At 36.5% G+C, this 21,835-nt stretch overlaps 1 long non-coding RNA gene across 1 annotated transcript in view; it reads left to right on the top strand.

Moving 5' to 3' along the window:
* The first annotated feature begins 3,548 nt into the window (after positions 1–3,548).
* The window catches only part of LOC143660340 (uncharacterized), a 32,131-nt gene continuing 13,844 nt past the window's right edge, over positions 3,549–21,835 (top strand). The window contains exons 1-3 of the long non-coding RNA XR_013163966.1: positions 3,549–3,572; positions 8,114–8,163; positions 12,299–12,382. This is a non-coding gene — a long non-coding RNA (uncharacterized LOC143660340). The remainder of the gene's footprint in view (positions 3,573–8,113; positions 8,164–12,298; positions 12,383–21,835) is intronic.

Raw genomic sequence — 21,835 nt, 5'->3', positions numbered from 1 at the left:
ATCAATATAATCAGATGCTTAGATATTAGCAAAAAATTACAAGCTATACTAAGAAATGGGAAGATACGGCCCACTCAAAGAAATAAATTAAAACTTCATAGCAGACATATAATTTGGAACAACTTAAAAAAGTTGAAAAATCTAAATCAGTTCAAAGAGATGAAGGAAAGTATGGATAAAGAGATAATGGATATTAGAAAGGCACTGGATGACCATAAAGAAAACTTTAAAATTTTTCAAACACAGAAATTACGGGAGTGAAAGTCATAATAGAAGAGATTAAAAATGTGCTAAAGGTATACAATAGCAGATTCAAACAGGCAGACAAAAAAATAAGCAAGTTAGAAGACAGAGCAATTGAAATCTCACAGAAGAATGGATAAAGAAAAGGATGGATAAAAAAGATCAGTGTCTCAGGGATTTGAGAGGCAGCATGAAGCACACAAACATATTCATCATGGGTGTCAGAGAAGGAGAAGAGAAAGAAAAAGAGACAAAAAGAATATGTGAGGAAATAATGGCCCCCAAACTTACAAATCTTATGAAAGACATAAATTACATGTCCAAGAAGTGCAGCATACCTCAAACAGAATAAATCCTAATAGGCTTACTCTGAGACACGTAGTGATTACAACGTCAAATGCCATTAACAAAGAGAGAATTCTGAAAGCAGCAAGAGATAAGCAATTCACACATACAAAGGATCTGCCATAAGAGTAACTTCTGATTTCTCATTAGAAACCATGGAAGCATGAAAGCAATGGTATAAAATATTTAAGGTATTGAAAGATAAAAACTGCCAGCCATAATTCTTTATCCAACAAAACTATCCTTCAAAAATAAGGGAGATTTAAAATATTCACATATAAGCAGAAACTGAGAGAGTGTGTCAACAAGGGGCCTACCCTATAAGAAATACTAAAAGGCATTCTGCAGGTTGAAAAAAAAAGATAGGAGAGAGTAGCTGGAGTATGGTGAAGAAATGAAGATCATCATTAAGGGTAAATAAAAGGGAAAAAAGAGACAAAAAAAGATAAGACATATACAAATCAAGGACAAAATGGCTGAAATGAGTATTACCTTTGCATTAATAACACTGAATATTAAGGATTAAACTCCCCACTCAAAAGACACAGGTTGGCAGAATGGATTAAAAAAAGCATAATCCAATATGTTGTTTACAAGACACTCACCTCAGACCAAAGAAAAAAATGGGTTGAAAGTGAAAGGTTGGGAAAAGTATTCTACACAAAGAGTAACAAAAATTGCTAGGGTAGCTATACTATTATTAGAAGAAATAAGCTTTAAATGCAAAGCTATTATAAGAGACAAAGAAGGACACTACATTTAATAAAAGGAAAAGTCCACCAAAAGTAAATAATAATCATAAATATATGTGTACCTAACCATGAAGCCCAGAAAAATATGAAGCAAACACTGGCAAAATTTAAGGGAGTAATAGATGTCTCTGCAATAATAGTTGGAGACTTCAATATGTCACTTTCATCAACAGATAGACTATTTAGACAGCGGCTCAATAAAGAAACAAAGAACTGGACTATACCAAATTGACATATACAGAACATTGCACCCAAAACAGCAGGATATATATTCTTCTCAAGTTCCCATGGATCATTTGTGACCCATGTGTTGGGTTACTAAACAAGTCACAATAAATTTTAGAAGACTGAAATTATATGAAGTATTTTCTTGGGCCACAATGGAATGAAGCTGGAAATTAATAACAGGTGGAGAACTGGAAAATTCACAAATATATGGAAGTTAAATAACACAAACAATCATGAATCAAAGAAGACATTGTAGGGGAAAATAGTAAGTATCTAGAGATGAATGAAAATGAAGACACACCATATCAAAACTCATGGGATGTAACACAGGCAGTGCTGAGAGGGGAATTATAGCCCTAAATGCTTAGAATAAAAAAGAAGAAAGAACTAAAATCAAAGGTCTAACTGCACACCTGGAGGAACTAAAAAAGCAAGCATAAGGAAAGCAGAACTAATCCCAAAGCAAGCAGAAGGAAAGAAATAATAATAATTAGAGCTGAAATAAATGAAAATGAAATTGAGAATAGAAAACCAGCAGAGTATCCAGAAAACCAAAAGTTGGTTCTTAGAGAAGAATAATAAAATTGATAAACACTTAGCTAGACTGACAAAGAAAAAATGAGAGAAGATGCAAATAAACAAAATCAGAAACAATAGGGGGGCATTTCTATTGCCCCACAGAAATAAAAAGTGTCACAAGATCCCAGACTGAGCTGGGACTTAGCAACAAGGAATTGAGAAAGACTTCTTGGACCAAAACGGAAAAGAGAGAAATAAGACAGTGTCAGTGCTGAGAGATTTCAAACAGAGCCAAGAGGTTATCCTGTAGGGTGTTCTTATGCATCGTATGGGTATGCCTTTTTAGCTTATGGTTATTTTGGAGTGGCTGGAGGGAAGTACCTGAAAGTGTTGAATTGTGTTCCAGTAGGGTTGATTCTTGAAGATGATTGTATAAATGTATAACTTTTATAATGTGGCTCTGTGGTTGTGAAAACTTTGTGTCTGATGCTCCTTTTATCCAGGGTATGGACAAAAGAGTGAAAAATATGGATAAAATAAATAAATGATAGAGGGGACAAAGGGTGAAATAAATTGGGTAGATGGAAATACTAGTGGTCAAAGAAGGAGGGGTAAGTGGTATGGTGTGTATGAGTTGCTTTTTTTAAATTTCTTTTTCTGGAGTGATGCTAATGTTCAATAAAATGATCATGGTGATGAATATACAACTTTGTGATGATATTGTGAACCATTGATTGTATGCCATGTATAAAAGGTATGTGTGTGAAGATTTATCAATAAAAATATATATTTTTTAAATGGCCACAAGAGGATACTCTTAACTGTATGCCAACAGATTAGACAACCTAGATGAAATGGACAGATTCTTAGAGACACAGGAACTCAGAATAAATAGAAAACTTCATCAGATTAACTATAAATAAAGAGACTGAATCAGTCATTAAAAATCTAGCCAACAAAGAAAAGCTCAGGACCAGATGACTTCACAAATGAATCCTACCATCTTTCCAAGAAGAATTAATATCAATCCTGCTCAAACTCTTTCAAAAATTTGAAGAAAAGGGGACACTACCTAACTCATTCTGTGAGGACAAGATCACCCCAATTCCAAAACCAGATAAATATGCTACAAAAAAGAACATTTCGGACAAATTTCTCTTATGAATAAGATGCAAAAGTGATCAACAAAATGCTTTCAAATCAAATCCAACAGCACATTAAAAAATTATACACCATGATCAAGTGGGTTTTATGCCAGGTATGCAAGGGTGGTTCAATACAAGAGAACAGATTAATGTAATACACCACATTACAAAATTGAAGGGGAATGGCATGCCGGTTTGAGACAGTACGTACCCTAGAAAAGCCATGTTTTAATCCTGAACCAATCTTGTGGGATCAGCTGTTTCTTTTAATCCTGATTCAATAATGTAAGCTGGAATCTTTTGATTACATTGTCGCCATGGAGATGTGAGACATCCATTTGTGAGTACTAACTTTTGCTTAGATGGAGATGTGACTCCATTGCAGATGGGTCTTGATTAGCTTATGGGAATTTTTTAAATGAGGGAATATTGTGGAGAATTGACAGAAATGAGAGAAATGACAGAAGCCTCAGAGCTGAGAGAAACTTCACAGCAGACCTGACATAGGTGTGGACACATAGAGAACAGAGACACAGATATTTGGAAACGCTTGGAGTCTGCTTAACGTTATGAGATGTTAAGCAAGCCAGAAATGGGAGAGAGCCATGGGAAGCCAAGAGATGAAAGCCAGCCCCAGAGAAGCAAAGTGAGGAGCCCCCACAAGAACACAGGCTGAAAGCAATGGAGCCCAGGAGCAAGGTATCAGAAAATGCCAGCCATGTGACTACCCATCTGACAGAGATGTCTCTGATCTATTGGCCTTTCTTGAGTGAAGGTAACCTCTTGTTGAATGCCCTAATTTGGACACATTCACTTCTTTAGAACTGTAAATTTGTAACTTATTAAATCCCCCTTTTGAAAAGCTCTTCCAGTTCTGGTATATGGCATTCTGGAAGCTTGCAGACCAACACAGGGGGAAATCACATGATCACCTTGATTGATGCAGGAAAAGCATTTGACAAAATCCAGCATCCTTTCTTTATGAAAACTAGGAATAGGAATAAAAGGAAACGTCCTCAGCATGATAAAGGGCATATATGAAAAACCCACAACTAACATTGTACTCAATTGTGAAAGACTGAAAGCTTTTCCTCTAAGATCTAGAACAAGACAAAGATTCCAGCTGTCACTACTGCTATTCTACATTATGATGGAAGTTCTAACCAGAGAAGTTTGGCTAAGAAAACAAATAAAAGGCATCCACAATGGAAAGGAAGAAGTAAAACTTTCACTATTTTCAGATGGCGTGATCCTATATAGAGAAAGTCCTGAAAAATCTACAAAAAAGCTAAAAAAGAGCTAATAAATGCAAGATCAGCACTCAAAAATCAGTAGTATTCTATACACTAGTAATGAGCAACCTGAGGAGGAAATCAAGTAAAAATGATATTTACAATAACAACTAAAATGATATATAGGAATAAATTTAATAAGGACATGAACCAAGTAAAAATGATATTTATAATAACAACTAAAATAATCAAATATATAGGGATAAATTTAGTAAGGACATAAAGGTTTATACATAGAGAACTATAAAACATTGCTAAAAGAAATTAAATCCCTAAATAAATGGGAAGGTGTTCTGTGTTCAAGGATCAAAAGACTGAAGATCATTCGAATACCAATACTACCTAAATTGATTTACAATTCAACAAAACCCCAATCAAAACTCCTCCAGCCTACTTTGAAGAAATGGAGAAACCAAATAACAAATTTATTTGGAAGAGTAAGGGGAACCAACTACCCAACTATCTTTTTCAAAAACATCTTGAAAAAGAGCAAAGTTGGAGGACACACGCTTTCTGACTTTAAAACAAATTACAAAGCTACAGTGGTCAATACAGCATGGTACTGGCATAAGGGGAGATACACTGACAAATGAATCCGAATGAGAATTCAGAAATAGACCTTCACACCTATGGCCACTTAATTTTTGATAAGGCTGCAAGTCAACTCAACTGGGAAAAAATAGTCTCTTCAACAAATAGTGTTAGGAGAACAGGGTACTTATTTTCAAAAGAATAAAAGAGGCCCCATCCCACACCATATACAAAAATTACTCAAAGTAGATCAAAGACTTAAATTTAAGAGCCAGGAATAGAAAACTGCTAAAAGAAAACATAGGGAAGCATCTTAAAAATCTTGTTGTAGGCAATGTTTCTTAGATTTTACACAGAAAGCATCAGCAATGAAAGGAAAAAATACATGAATGGAACCTCCTCAAAAAAAAATCTTTTGTGTATCAAAGGGAAAAGAAAAGATAATCTACTCAATGGAAGAAAATATTTGGAAACCACATATCTAATAAGGGTTTAATATCCAGAATATATTTTTAAAACCCTACAACTCAACACTAAAGAGAAAAATAACCCAATTTTTAAAATGGGAAAAAGACATGAATAGACATTTTTCCAAAGACAAAATACAAATGGCTAAAAAGGGTGGAAATATGTTCAACATTATTGGCTATTAGGGAAATGCAAACCAAAACCACAATGAGATATCATTTCACATCCAGTAAAATGACCACTATTCAAAAAACAGAAAACTACAAGTGTTGGAAATGTTGTGGAGAGATAGAAATACTGATTCATTGCTGGTGGGAATATAAAATGGTGCAGTGGCTGTGCAAGACAATTCGGCATTTCCTCAGGAAGCTAAGTTAGATTTACCAAATGACCTAGCAGTCCCTCTACAAGGCAGTGCCCAGAACTGAAAACAGGGATTTAAACAGATATTTGCACACTTGTGTTCATAATATTATTATTCACAATTTTCAAAAGATGGAAGCAACCTAAGTGTCTATCAACTGATGAAAGAATAAAGAAAATCTGGTATATGCACACAATGGAATATTATTCAGCCATAAAAGAATAAAGTCCTGATGCCAGTGACAACATGGATGAACCTTGAGGATAGTATATTTAATGAAAAAGGCCAGATACAGAAGGACAAATGCTGTATGATCTCACTGATATGAACTAAGTATAATAAGCAAACGCATCAAGTTAAAATTTAGAATGTAGGTTACCAGGAAATAGATTGGGATTAGAGAATGGGGAGTTAATGCTTAACTTCTACAGAATTTCTGTTCAGGTTGATGGTAAAGGTTTGGAAATAGATGGTGGTGATGGCAGCACATTATTGTGAGTATAACCAACAGCACTGAACTATAGCAGTGATTGTGATTAAAAGGGAAACTTTAGGATAAATATGTTACTAGAGTAAAAATTAAAAGAAAAAGCATAGGACTATAAAACACAGGGAGCCCATTGTAGAAGATGGACTATAGTTAATAGTAAAAGTATATGCATGTTATTTTGAGGATTATAATAAATGCACAATACTATAATAAAAGGTGTTAATGTTGTAGTTTGCTAGTTGCCAGAATGCAATATACCAGAAATGGAATGGCTCTTTAAAAGGGGAATTTAATAAGTTGCAAGCTTACAGTTCTAAGGCTGAGAAAATGCCCCAATTAAGACAAGTCTATAGCAACGTCCAATCTAAGGCATCCAGGGAAAGATATCTTGGTTCAAGATGGCTAATGAAGTTCAGGGTTTCTCTCTCAAGTGGAAAGGCACATGGCGAACACAGTCAGGGCTTCTCTCTCAGCTGGAAGGGCACATGGCGAATACGGCGTCATCTGCTAGCTTTCTCTCCTGGCTTCCTGTTTCATGAAGCTCCCCGGAGGTGTTTTCCTTCATCTATCCCCAAAGGTCACTTGACTCTCTGCTTCTTGTGGCTATGTTGTTCTCTGCTTTCTTAGACTCTCACCCATTATCCAAAAGGTTTCCTCTTTTATAGGATTCCAGTAAACTAATCAAGATCCACCCAAATGGGTGGAGACACGTCTCCACCTAATCCAGTTTAACAACCACTCCTGATTGAGTCACATCTCCAGGGAGATGATCTAATTACAGTTTCAGGCATACAGTACTGAATAGGGATTAGAAGAAACGGCTGCCTTTACAAAATGGTATTAGGATTAAAACATGGCTCCTCTAGGGTACATACATCCTTTCAAACCAGCACAGTTAATAATAGGGTGGTATATGGGAAACTATGCCTATTGTAAATTATGGATGATAGGTAATAGTATGATTTTAATAATCTTTCATCAACCATAACTGAAGTGACTGCCTTTTAAAAATAGCACAATTATTTTTAAAAGTGTTGTCATTAATTGTAGCAAATGTTTCACATCAATGCAAGTTACTGGTGGTGGGATGGTATATGGCAATCTTGTATTTTATGCATGATTGTTTGTAAACCCACAACTTCTCTAATAAATTTTTTAAAATAAAATACAATAATTTAGGATCTGATACTATACCTCAGAGTTTTAGACTTTTAAAGTTGGGGGTGCTTCCAGACATTTTATAGCAAAGAGATGTCAAAGGAGAGAACTAATATTGAATACAGAAGAGTAAACATGATTTAATTAAGATCACACAGTAAATTAAGTTAGACCTCAAATGCGACACAAAAGACCCTTTGTACCCAGCCAAGTAGGGACCGGGAATTATCCTTAAATAGATTGATTGAAAGAGACACATTTAAGTGAAAACTATCCATTATCCCACTTTAAATATGGACATTGATTTGTGGAGACAGATAGTAACTCAGGATATGTTTCTCTCATTAAAAGAATTGCCTGTGTTAAGTGAAGAGAGCAAAAGCCCTACTGGTCAGACCTCTCTGAGAATACGTCCTGTTCATGCCTAAGTCTAAAGTCTGCTCAAGAATGAAGAGACTCCCCTTTCATCTAAAATGATACCCCTTTTCCATATTTGGACATCTTTTGGAAAACAGTAGTGTAAATTAAAATCTAACGGTGAATCAGATTTTCACTTGTTTTCTTGCTCCTCATTGCAGAGATTGCCAGGTTCTACAGTAATGGGACTTCCATCCGAGACTAAACCCAGGTGTGTGAAGCGTATAAACACGGAGGCATCTGACACTTGGATTCCACTGGACTGTTCGTTACTTGTTTGATTTGCACAGCATTTTTACACATTAATGATCGAAACCCTTCCTCTCACAATCCCAAGAAGTAAGCAAACAAGATTAGGAGTATTTGTGTTCTAACTAACAATGGCCTCATTTGTAGATATGGGCAGTGAGCTGCTTAAGGTCACACAGCAAATTATGACATGGTGGGAACCAGGACATTGGTATCTGGCATCAAATGATTGTCATTTAGTAGATATCCGCCTGTGTATTAATTCTCGCCTCTATTCAAGATATCTACTTCCTTTGAAACGGGACTCTTAAATTTCTATTGTGTCTCACTGGAGAAGGCCTGAATATTCAGCCTTGTTACCTTCAGGCTTGGCCATGTGACTTGCATGGTGAATGAAATGGGAGTGCAAATGATGTGTGCACATTGAAACACAACTATAAGCCATTGTGTGGTCCCAACATACATGGCCTCTCTATCCTGAGAATGGCAATATTCCAAATAGAATCTTCTTTCTCAACTTGAGTCCTGGCATAAAAATGCTGTGATTCAGGCCACATCCTACATAAAATAGTCATGCAGTGTAGATGTGAATAATTTTTTGTTGTTATAAACCACACTGAGGTTTGAGGATACTTCCTTTAGCATCACCAAACCTAACCTACATGGATAACACAGACTCCAGAGAAATTACCTTCTCTATCCTTCCCTCTGGAGGGAAGAAAAAGCTTTATTATTATTAAAAAATCAATATAGTAAAAATAAATCTTTAACGTACTCCGTTTAGTCTTTATGCAGATGTTTAATTTGCAATGTGTATGTGAACTAAAATTTATTGAACATCTACTATGTTTCTAAGCACTTTACACCTCATTTTCACTAATCTTCACATTAACTTTGAGATGTGGTGTGCTGGACTATAAAAAAAAAAAAAGGCAAGAAGTTCTCCTCTTTCCTGTACTGTGCCCTTACGATATAGGGCAGCAGGGTCTTCCAAATAAGGAAAAGGCCAGGAAAGAATTTTTTAAAACCACATTTCCTTTTTTTAAGATTACTTAAGGTTTGTGAAAGAGTCATTTCCAGAAACCAGATACTCTCTAATTCAGTGTCAGAGCACTTGAATATGACAGAAGAAGGAAATTTGGGAGAGAAATGCTGCATTTGTGTTATTTCTCTCTTGTCTGTAACTGCATTTACCTAGAGTGTCTCTGGGTCTGGAGTGTTGAATTGCTCCTATTTAGCACAAAATTATAATTTTGAACCATTTTCATGATTGGTATCATCAGGGCTGATATTACAGACCCTTTTTATGATATGCAGACAAGAGGAGGCCCATCATTTTAAGGAAAATGAGGAGCAGGAAAGCAGGCTGAGCATTTGAGCGAATTCCTAACCATAAAGCTTTGCAGAGGTACGTCTACATGTTGAGCTGTTAGGAGTGATACCATGTATACCAGACCAGAGACCAAGGGTGGAAGGTAAGATCTAGGGCCCTGAGGACTGAGAAAGTCAGCACAGAAATAATTTTATAATTATGGATGTGGCCGCCGGTGGACCTATTCTAGGTGCTGGCCTGGCCCGGCCACCCAGCGTTGGGCTCTGGTGCCCTTCAGCTCTTGGGAGCGAGGAGAGTGCTGCAGGCTGTGGATTTGCTGTGGCATCAGATGCAAGGTAACCATTGAAGGTGGCCTCATGCAATAGAAATGACTCACAGAGGGCCGCAAAGTAAACCAAGAATGAAGTTTAAGATTTATGAATTGTTATCACTCTAGATTTGCAAGTGGGGGAAAGATTGGAGAAAATGAGGGGCAGCTGTCCCTGTATTTTTTTTTTTTTTTCGCGTGAGCGAGCACCAGGAATCCAGGTCTCCAGCATGGCAGGCAAAAATTCTGCCACTGAACTACTACCGCACCGCCCACCTGTCCCTACACTTTACAGAGGTGAAAAAGGTTCTTGCAAAACGTATGATGAAACTGTGAAAAGTACCTGAGATCAACTCCAAAAATTGTACAAATAAATCATGTATTTTAAAAACTTACAATAGTTCAACTGAATGAAATGAAAACTAACAAAGACAAACTATAAGGACTTGCAAAGAGAAAGATAGAGGTTAGGAAGAGAATGTAGCAGGGCATAAGGAGACCAGGAGAAGAATGCTTGGGGCGGGAGGAAGTCGTGTTTACCAAAGGGTGTGGAAGCACTTGCAAATATTTTAATAGAGTTAGGACTATGCCCCATTAATTATAACCACTTACCTCTGCACCCCTTCTTGCTAACAATCACAGTTTTTTCTAGATAAGCCACTAGAGAAGAATTGTGTGATGTGATACAATGAAGAAAGAGGCATTTGCAAGAATCCATTCTGCCATCTATAGTTTTGCATTCTAGTGGAGTCACCCACATTCCCTAAGTTGAATCCTCATGACTGAGGTCTTTTGACACTCTCTTTGGTCATTTTAATACGTTACTGAAATGTCTGAAGACTCATTATAATTGTATTTAGACTCCCATCCATGTGCAAAAGGACTCCATAAGGAGTCCTTGAAATACCAGAGTCAGTTTCTGAAATTGTACCCAGCAACAGGGAAGATAGCCTTTAAAAAGCGATGCTTCCCAGAAGACAGTTCACCATTTATATACAGGCATTATTAACACACATGTGCAAGCATGTTTATCATTTATTTACAGGCATATATCAACACACATGTGCAAGCATGTTCACCATTTATATACAGGCTTATATTAACACATGTGCAAGCATGTTTACCATGTATTTATAGGTATATATTAACACATGTGCAAGCATGTTTATCATTTATTTACAGGTATATGTTGACACATATGTGCAAGCATGTGCATCCACACACTATGTGTGTGCCACTCATGACATGGTTCCTGCTCCAGTTAAGGCAGCACAACATATCTTGAAAATGAGGTCTGCCCATCTCAGACATAAAGTATGCATAAGGCAAATTACATGAGAAAAGAAGAAAACAAAAAAATAAAAAGGAAAGCAATTCAGAAGGGCAGTAGACCAGAAAATAGTAGTTAATTATGATTTATAAACTTATTACCTTACTAAGCATTGTAACAAAACAAAGAACAAATTTAATTTTAAATAACATTAAAGTAGAAAAGTTGCCTAGATGAAAACACAAGCCAAGAAAATGCATTTAAAGACTGAGAAATCACATTTTTTTAGGAAAGGGCCTAAATGTCACCTTTCAATTCAACTTTTATCCATTTAACATGAACGCAATAGAACTAATAGAGAACAATAACAATTCAGCCTTTTCTAGATAATTGTTATTAAGTAAAAATACATGTGTGTTTCATTTAGTTCTTTGATATTAGTTGCATGTTATTTGCAAAAACAAATTATCATGGCAGTTTATAGTTTTGAACTTCCACGTTCTTTGTGTACATATGCTGGGCAAATCATAGTCTATGCTGTGGTCTAAATAATGTCTGTGTTTCATTGAACAGAAGAAAATATCATATTCTTTATTTGAAATGGAAAAATTAAATTTCATAGAAATTGTGATATTTTATAAATCACCCAGACAATATGTGATAACAAAATTAACTTAGTTTCATTGATTATATAGTATTATATTTCATTTGAATTATACCTTTGAACTTCCTTGATTTTTCCCACTCACATGTGAAACAAGAAAATTGTTGTTGGAAATAAATCAAAATGTATGCCAGGCACATCCTGGCTGCTGGTGTTTCAGTATTTGGGAGGTGGTTCTGTTCTTAAACCAACGCTCTAATTTAAATGTAGACTGATGATCAGAGACAAAGGTAAATAATGATGTGTCTTTATACCTACAATGCTTAAGGGACTACAAGTTGTCCATACTCTCACCCTTCCTTAAACGATAAACTAATCTGCATGGAGCACCTGGGCTTTAGGCTTACGTCCTCTTCGTTTCCCTTGAACTCCCCAGGCTGAGCTCATCTGTGCCTCCATTGGATCAATATCATATTTCTATAATAAAATTGTTCACGTTTTGAGCACTTATTCAACGTCAGGCGCTGTGTAAGAGTTTTACAAAGATGATCTAATTCCTGAAAAAAAAAATTTCCTTTTGCAGATGGAGAAACTGAAGGGTGAAGAGATTAAAGAGGCTGCCTGAACTCAACAACCTTCCCCAGTGGGCCGGGCATGGACTAAGGAAGTATGACCAAGTAACATGTTCTTATTTTAATGTGTGTTGTAAATGCAATGGAACATGTTTTGTGGTTCGTTGAATGGCATGTTAAAGTTGACTGGGTGTTTGGTTGGTTGGTTTGAGTGTCTTTCCCAGTAGACTGGGAGCTTCTTAAAAAAAAGGAGTTAGAACTTCATTCATTCTGGAAGTGTTGATTACTTACTATACATTATATAACAAGGAACAGATTTGAAATTTGCTTTCTGGTTGGGGAGGGAAGGTGGTGGTGGGAAAGACAGATACATAGCACTTTCCTGCTATGGAGAAAAATAACCCAGGTATGTGAAGAGGCAGTGTTAGGGGTTAGGAGCAAGGAGAGCTATTTCACAAAAATAGAGAAAAGAAGCTTCGAAGTAAGGTGGCAATAATTTCAGGCAAAGGAGCAGTGATTGCAGAAGCACCAACACACCTAATAGGTTAAAGTAACACTACCAAGCAGACAGGCTCTAAAACCAAGTGAGAGTGTGCATGTTGGTAGCAAATGAGGTCAAAGAAGTAGCAGGGAGAGGAGGTACCCATTGGATAGGGCCTATAGATCTTCATAAGGCCTTCGGTTTTTATAAGAGGCACCTAGTATGGTTCCCATTCAATAGGTGTTTATTTTTTTAAAATTTGACCTTGACCTTTAACAGGTCATTCATCCTCTCATTGATGTAGAATCATAATCAGATAAATGATAGGATTGGTGATGGATTCCTTAACCTCTTAAAATCTGATTCTAAGTTTCAGAAGTAAATTCACATTATTGTAAAAATATATTCCTTAGTGACTTGCTAAAATTTAATTTTTATTCTAGATCAATAAAGTCATGAGGCATTGCTGACTCTAGACAAATCCTAGATGAATTCTACTCATGATTATGATTTTTAAGAGTCCAGCTTTTTAATTAAATTATTCAGTGTGTTATAAGGGCATTGTTTACCTAATTGGCATTAGTTAAGAAACTCAGAGCAAAAATGTGTGTCAGAGAGAGAGGGAAGAAAGGAAAAAGGAAGACAGAAAGAGGGAACGAGATACTTAGATCTCAATTTTCTCCACCAAATCTTTTGTTTTTGAACTTCTATATTCTTATAATAGAAATTTCAGCTGTCCAATCCAGTGCTGTCCAATAGAAATATAATGTAAGCCACAAATGTAAGCACATATGTAATTTAAATTTTTCTAACAGCTACATTTGAAAAGAGTAAAAGTAAAAAAGAAACAAATAACAGTAATTTAAACGTTATTGAAACCAGTATATCCATAATATTACAATATTTACTCAAAGTAAAGCTATTAATCTCACAATTTACATTCTTTTTCCAAACCGTCTTTGAAGTCTGATGTGCTTTGTGCCCTTAAAACATCCCAACTTGGACCAGCCACATTTCAGCCCTCCCGCTTGGACAAGAGAGACAATTGGTTACCTGCTTGTAGACATTTCAGCTGTTGTCTTCCTTGCTAATCTTGATCTTTTCTTCAGTACCCTCCAAACGGCAGTGTCCCTGTGAAGGCTGAGCCCACCTGAGCCTCATGTTCTGAATCATTCTTAATCTAAAATCTTATCATGGTGGTCTCATTTATTTGCCACCTGAGTGGTTTAAGTCTAAGTAGGGACAAGATCTACAGTTGGGATCTGGAAGAACTTCTGGGAGTGGTCTTCTTGTTTTTATAGGAACATAGGACAGGAACATTCTCTTAGTTCAACCTCTAGAGTACAGCTGCACATGGCAGGCTGTCTTCTTGGGGCAGGCTACAAAGTTAAGAGCAGTGAAATAGGAAGCGAGAAGGAGCCTAGTTCACAAGGATGCTGTCGAGCCATTGGAGTAAGCCATGGAGATGAAACAATAGTATTTATAATTCAAGATACTTTTTGAGTTTTCCATTAATTGAAAATATGTAATAAAATTCACAGCATCGGTGATGTTCTTTTGTCCACCAACTGCTTATTGCACCCTATGAACAGTGCTAGGAATGGGTCGCACATTGGTGATAAACTTTCTTAATCCTGCTAAGCCTTGGTTTACTGATCTGTAAGATTTTGCTGTAAATACAGACCTCATAATCTTGCTCTGGATATTAGACTATTATTAATAATTGTGAACTTTGCAAACTTTAGGAAATCAACTAAGGGATTACTATTGTGTAAGTGGGAAAGTCTAGTAGAGGCCCCTGGTGAATAAAAAATGGTTCCAATATGAGTTTCGGCAAATGGAAGGTGACTTTTCTTCAGAAAATCAACACTAAGTGAGGAGACCTAAAATATAGATGAGTTTTCAGCTTTTTTTGGTTTTTTTTTTTTACTCTGATAAAGGTGTGGGGCAAAGACACCATGCTGTTATGGAAAGAACATATTTTGGAATCTGGAATACAGAGGGCTCTGTGATTTAATGCTATGTGACTTGGGAAAAGAACATTATTTCTCTTAATTCACTAAGAAAATAGATGTAATAACAGAAGAGAAGTTCCACCTGCTCCCACCACCAAATATACCAAAGTCTCTGCATCTATATCCATAAGCCATGTCTTTGCTCCTGTTACAATGAGTGAACTCATCTTGTCTAGAAGGTCAATTTCCCCAGTGTGACCTGGACCCACTCATGCCTAGCCAAGGACATGCCTCTTATCATCTCTCTTTCTTGCATCATCAAGTGTCCCCTATGTATTGTATCATTCCCATAATCACACACACTGAAGTATTTCCCTCTTATCCCAGAACGTCCTTAAACTAAGGCCCGATATCTCTGATCGGAATTCTTAAGAGTGAAGGGACCATGCATTGTTTCAACTTCTCCACTCAAGTCAATTATCTCTGTCACCAAATCCAATGGTCATTTATTAGTCCTCATCACACACATTGGCAGCAACTGACATACTCCTTTCCTCTTAAAATACCTAACTTGCCTTCTGGGACAACACACTCTCAGTTCTCTTCCTACCTTATGGATTGTCACTTCTCAAATTCCTTTTCTGGCTTCCCCTCATCTTTCATATGCAAATACTGACATGCCCCAGAAACAGGTCCGCTTCTCTTCTCTGACTGCTTAGGCTCTAGGTTGTCTCATTTGGCTCTCTGAACATTGAACTCATATGTCTACCTCTTTATTTGATTAAACATCTCAAAATTAATCTGTTTTATAGACAAACACCTGATTTCTTTGCATCCCTCCCCTAAATCAGCTCCTTCTACAGTCCTCTCTCAGTAAATAGCACCTAGATTTTAATAGTCTCTCAGCTCACAGGCATGGTATCATTATTAAGTCCTCTTCTCTTCTCACACCCCATTTCCAATTCCTAAACAAACCCTGCCAGATTAATCTCCAGAATGTTTAAAAATCCAAATATTCCTCTTTTTTTTCCCCTATTGCTATTGCCTTAGTACAAGCCACTGGTATTTCTCACCTGTTTCTGTTCTCCCTACCCTGCTCCCAATGATGACTCACACAGCAGCCAGATGATCCTTTTAAAGTAGATCATGCCACTTTTTGACTCAGACTCTTCCAGTCCTGCCCTAACTGCTACAATTCAACAAAAATTACAAATAACCCAATTGAAAAATGAACAATGGACATGAATAGATGTTTCTTTAAAGAAGATATACAAATGGCCAATGGACGCCTGAAAAGATGTTCAACATCATTGGTCATCAGGGAAATGCAAATCAAAGCCATAATGAAATACCACTTCACACCCACTAGGATGGCCACCACTAAAAAACCAAACAGAAAGTATCAAGTGATGGAAAGATTGTGGTGACATTGGAACTCGTTTACATTGCTGGCAGCATTGTAAAATGATACATCCACTGTAGAAATCAGTTTGGAGGTTCCTCAGAAAGTTGAGCATAGAATTGCCATATGGGGTGGTGTGAAGGTGGCTCAGTGACAGAATTCTCACCTGCCATGCCAGAGATCCGTGTTTGATTTGTGCAGCCTGCCCATGCCAAAAAAAAAAAAAAAAGAGTTGCCGTATGCTACAACAACCTTATTTCTTGGTTTATACCCAAAATAAGTAAAAGGAAGGATTCAGACAGATACTTGTACACCAATGTTCATAGCAGCATTATTCATATGAGTCAAAATGTAGAAACCACCCAAGCGTATCAATAGATGAATGGGTAAGCAAAATGTGGTACATGTACACAATGGAATACTTTTCAGCTGCAAAAAGGATGAAGTTCTGATACATGAAACAACATGGGTGAACATTGTCACATCACATTGAGTGAAATAAGTCAAATGCAAAAAGACAAATAATATATGATCTTGCTTATATGGAATACCTGGTATAAGCAAATTTCGTAGATAGTAGGCTGGTACCAGGAGTCAGGAAGGTGGCAGGGCAGAATGGGGATTTATTGCTTAATGGGTGTAAAGTTTCTGCTTGAGATAATAAAAAAGTTGGGGTAATGGATGTTGATAATAGTAGCACAATGTTGGGAATGTAATTAGTACCACTGAATCATACACTTGACAATGATTACAGTGGGAAATTTTGAGTTCTGTATTGTTACTACAATAAAAAGTCAAAAACGAAATTCTGTCCAAGATGACCTGATTCTTCCCTGCCACCAGCCACCACCTCTTCACTGAATTCCTTTCACACTACCTTCCCCTTCCTCCTTCCAATCAAGTCCCACTGGCTTCCTTTATTCCCAGGAGCCATTAAGCATGCCACCATCCCAGCACCTTTACACCTGCTATTCTCTTTACTTCTCTGTTACTTACTTGGATAGCTCCCCCACTTTCTATAGGCCTGTACTCAAATATCCTCCTTGTAGGGAACTCTTCCCCGACAAACATATATAAAATAACTCCTCCTCAATGGCATCCTATTTTCTTATCTTATTTAGTTTCCTCCAAAGAAATTTTTACCAACTGACTTATTATTTGTGCATTTGTTTGTTGTATGTACTTCCCTCATTAAAAATAAAAACAGCACAATGCAGGGACTTGGCTGATTTTATTCACTATTCTACCTAGAATTGTGTCTATAATATCATAGACATTATAAATAAATACTGGATGAATAAATGAATTAACATAATAATCATCCATGGTCATACAAACTATATAGACAAATGCTAATCCCATATATGAGTAGGTTTAGCATTCGTATATATTTCTGTCTTATCTTTCTCAATATATACATATGCATTTGTTAGTTCTTCAGTTTGTCTTACAGAGTAGAGGCCTTTTAATATATTATGTTTTGTAGTCTAATTATTTCACTTAAAATCTAAACCAAATACTTTTCACACTTATTTTGAACAATTCATAAATGTGTCTTTTATCAATGGGATAATCTTTCTTCCAATAGATGAGTCAAACTTTTCTTCCCTTTTTCCCTGTAACTGAATATTTAGGCTTTCCCCCCTTTTTTTCATTCTTCTTATTAACAATGTAAAAATCATTTGGTACAAATGATTACTATATCAAAAAATGTTCTCAAGGTAAGATAAAAACAGGATGAGGGTTTTCCTGAGTGTAATTTTAAAGATTATCCATTCATCTTTCCAGATGGGTTAAGCCTACATATACTCCAGTAATATGCTTCCTTGGGCGGCCTTTGATGTCATATTGACATGAATGGATTGTCTTGGTAAGCTCTTTCCTGGTATTAGTAATGAATTTATTTTTATTAATTCCTCACTCCTATCCATTTCTAGGAATAAATATTTGAATCCTGTTTCTGATGCTCCAAAGGACTATCTGAAAAAAAATAAGTTGCCTTGATGGAGCTCGTCTAACTCCATTTTGATGGTCAATGAGGCTCGGGTGTTTTATCACATGGAAAATGTGTGATGTGGAGTTACCTTGCTATTCTGGCACAATTCTGCCTCTATAACTTGCCATCACCATCATCCTTAGTTGATGTGCCTTCTATCTTCTGAATCAACTAAAATATGTGTTCCTGGTGAATTGCATCATTGAAAAAAAAGATTTGCACAAGAGGCATATTAGGGTTTACTTTGTCCACATGTGAGTGTGAGAGTCATTATGTGGTCTTAGGAGAAGCACGTACTTTGAGTTAGTTGGACCTGAATTCAAACTTCAGCTCTCATGTATACTAACTCTGCGGCCCTAGGCAGGTTACTGAGCCAACCTGACTAAGCTTACCTGAACTCAACTTCCTTGTCTGTAATGAAAATAGAAAGAAAAATATGTATCTCATAGGTTGTTGTCAAGATTGAATGGCAACTGAACAAGAACATTACTACACTAAGTTCATGGTAAGTTCTGGGAATATTAGCTCTCTTTCCCTTTCTTCAACCACCTGTGGATTGTATCCATCTTTGACAAATATTCCATTTCTTTCACTGGAAATGCCCTCCCTGAAGGAAGAATATACAAACCTACCTAGTTAAAGAGGCATGTGACTTGCTATGACCAATCAAATGTCTATAAAAGTGATGTGCCACTTTCAAGCAAAAATACCTTGGTTCATCAAGCTTTTTTATACTCTCGGTCATGACAACCAGAGCAAGGGTTTTCTATCAAATGGGTCACAGAGTGAAGGTGACAGGGGAAGCAATGTAGCTGATCTGCAGTAGACATGTAGCATGAAAGAGAAATGAACCCTCCATTTCTTAAGCCTCCAGAACCTGGAGAATGTCTGCTATCAAAGCTTAATCTAGCCTATCCTGACTTCTATCCACCAGCCCAACAAAATAAGAAGCATCAAGTTTCTCCAGGTGAAAGAATATTATAACAAACAACACTAAAGCCATGCTTGCTTAGAACCTATTATGTGAGTTATTAAAGTTATTTATAGATACTATCTGCCTTCAAAGAGATCACAGTCCATTATTTCGGCATATGTTGTTATAAATTATCACTGTTCCCTTCCCACAAGGGAAGGTGTTCTCTGACCCAGAAACATGAAGGGGATGTCACAAAATGTCCTCCTTACAAAAGACTGTGGAGTGAAGAGAGATTTTTCTCATTGTATCCACATTATATTCTACATATGTCCCAAAGTGACTAACTCACTGCACTGTCTGTTATTGTAGAAGGACAAAAAGCAATTCCATAAGCTATTTTAGTTTTCCTAATGGAAAAACTAGATGCTGCAGATGAAAGAGTTATTAGAAAAATAAGTCTTGGCTCTTCTATAAAAGCATCCAAAATGTGCTGCACGGCTTGGCCAGTCCATCAGTGCTGAGAAGGTATGCATTAGCAGACAGGTCCCTAATCAAAATAAATCTTATATTTAAAGACTTTTTTCCCTAGAAAGTAGCTGAAGAAGAAGAAGAACAGCCAGAAAAAAATAGCAGAAGTTGATTCAAGTGAACATGTTTCAATCCATTTGATGAGTCTTTTCCGCCTTTCAAATGTTTGGCCCACCAAGGCAGCTATTTCCAGAGACAGGTAGAAGCCCTGCTGCTATAACTCGCCAAAACCACCCACCCACCCTGTTGCTTTACTGCTGACTTTCTTGGAACTACTTGGTGTTTTTGATGCTGTGCTTCTTTGCCCCAACATCTGCCTTTTCTTCTTAGTCTTGACATTGTATAGACCCTCAGCCCAAGATGAAATGAGTTTGCTCTTCCATCTACAGTAGCATTTGGAGAGGGCAGAAAGGTTTCAAGCAGCAGAGTTAAGCCTAGAATGAGGCGAGTGAGGGACTCACCCAAGGCACAACAATTAAGGGGTGCTAAAAACTCAGCAATCAAGGTAAATAATATTGTAATGCAATATGTTTTTAATATTTTTATTGAGAAATATCCACATACATACAGTCCAACCATGTTATACAATCAATGGCTCACAACATCATCACATAATTGTGTATTCTTCACCATGATCATTTTTAGAACATTCATATCACTCCAGAAAAATAAATATAAAGAAAAAAAAGAGCTCATACATCTTATAGTCTTTACCTCTCCTTCTCATTGGCCCACAGTATTTCTATCTATCCAATTTTTACTCTTTATCTCTCCATATTATTTATTTGCTTTTTATCCTCATTTTTTTTTTTTACTCATCTGCCCATGGATAAAAGGAGCATCATACACAAGGTTTTCACAATCATGCAGTTACATTGCAAAATCAATGCAATATTTTAAAATATCAAAATTTATGCAAAACTTCCAAAGTGAATAAACTATCAAAAATTTAAAGATAGAATCAGTATTACTATTCTTTCTTTTTGCCTCAGTTTCCAATACGGTTCTTTAGAGTGTTATTATTGATCTTTTCTTTTGTAAAAATCTTGATATTTTGTTCATCGTGGATTTTTGCATTAATTTAAGTTTTAAAAAGAAAGCATGAAAGACATTATTTATCTTAATTATTGTGCTTTTTGGTGCCCCCTTACACGTTGTAGCTATGATGCATGCCTCACTTTCCTTACCCTGGTCCCATCACTGTCAAACAGATCAGAGTTACATGTTTATGGTAACCATGGGCTCCATAAAAGCACATCAGGCCAAGCAATAGCTCCCTTATTTTATCTTTATAAACCTAAAAAGCAGACAAAGTTCTATAGCTAAGCTCTTGTCAATCCTGCCCATGATTCTGACAAATAGGTCATTCGTTGGAAAACATCTTTTTCTAAAAATAAATTTTTCATGGCCACATCAGCTTGGAAAAAAGGTCAGTGGAACAAAGCTAAACAGAAGAGAAAGAATATTTTGCTAGGTGTGCTAATATAGATTCTTGTGATGATGCATATTGTGAATCTCCAAGTAGATAGGTCTTCAGTATTTTCATATTTGAGCAAGTACCCCCTTTTTCAAGGGCTGATATTCTGTATAACACATCCAGGGAAATGTCTAGGAAACCTTGGGGAATGAACACTCTTTGAGAAGATGCACAGAGCTTGGGAAAAAGTAAATTGGTAATAGGTATGCTGACACAATCTACAGAATGGTGTCACAACAGAAAGTTGAAAATAGCTCACTTGCCGCTCTGGGGGAAGGAAGTTTATGTTGCATGACTTAACATCCTCCTGTTGCTAAATAACACGTAGTTTCATGTAGGGTAGAGTGGGAGAGATGATGTGAGTTATTGTTCACAATCTCCTCATAGCTGTTACACTTTCATTGACAGAAGATTTCCCTTTTGCTAATTTTATTTCAACTTTCATAAAATCATCATTCAGCATTAAAAGGTGGTGTCAAAGCTGGATCTGTAAGGAAGTGGGGAAATGAATTGAAATTGATTACTTTGAAGGCAAGGAAAAAGGCCACTCTCTCTGCATATAATGGTGAAATCCATTTTTTTCTGGGTGAAGCAATGCATAGAGGTTTCTCTTTTTTTAGATATTGGCAAATAAGTATTCTTAAAGACATCCCATTAAAAAAAGTAGACAGAGTTTATCAGTTGTTTTCCATATACGAGGCCCCATGCTAAGCACTTACATGGATTATCCTTTTTAATACTTATGACAGCCCCATGAGATAGGTTCTATAATTATCCCTGTTTTACCTAAGAG

The sequence above is a fragment of the Tamandua tetradactyla genome, chromosome 16 (genome assembly GCF_023851605.1).
Source record: "Tamandua tetradactyla isolate mTamTet1 chromosome 16, mTamTet1.pri, whole genome shotgun sequence".
NCBI lineage: Eukaryota > Metazoa > Chordata > Mammalia > Pilosa > Myrmecophagidae > Tamandua > Tamandua tetradactyla.
Note: the sequence above shows the minus strand (reverse complement) of the source record. Positions and strands in the feature narration are given on the sequence as shown.